Source organism: Octopus bimaculoides, chromosome 14 (genome assembly GCF_001194135.2).
Source record: "Octopus bimaculoides isolate UCB-OBI-ISO-001 chromosome 14, ASM119413v2, whole genome shotgun sequence".
Lineage (NCBI taxonomy): Eukaryota > Metazoa > Mollusca > Cephalopoda > Octopoda > Octopodidae > Octopus > Octopus bimaculoides.
In genome coordinates, this window is record NC_068994.1 from 4143680 (window position 1) to 4144286 (window position 607).

A 607-nucleotide genomic window follows, 5' to 3' on the forward strand; every position below is an offset into this window, starting at 1 on the left:
AGATAGATAGATAGATAGATAGATAGATAGAAGAGGAGATAATGACAGCCAGGCAGTCAGTCAGCCGTCCAGCCAGGCAGCCAGCCAGCCGTCCAGCCAGGCAGCCAGCCAGCCAACCAGACGAACAGACTGACAGGCAGACAGCCGGACAGACTGACATGGAGACAAAGAAACAATGTTGTTAGTTCAACCTTCATGTCTGTCTGTGTGTCTGCAGAGACAGAAAGATATTGTGGTACCCACACCCACACCAATCCTGACTCCCCCTTCACACCCCAACCCACCGGCACACACACACACACATACTGACATACACACATGCAATAACAGAGACACGCACACATCCTCTTGCATACACATGCACACATATACATAACCCCTTCACACACACTCACACTTAGATACATACACACACATATGTACAAATATGACACCTTCTCCCCCCCCACACACACACACATTCATGACCCAACCCACTAACACACACACACATATCTCCCTCTACACCCACACACAGCCCACATAGGAAGACACAGATGCACAGACAGGTTTATTCAGTCGCTAGTCTGGTTTTAGAGATAGAGAGAGAGGGAAAGAGAGAGAGAAA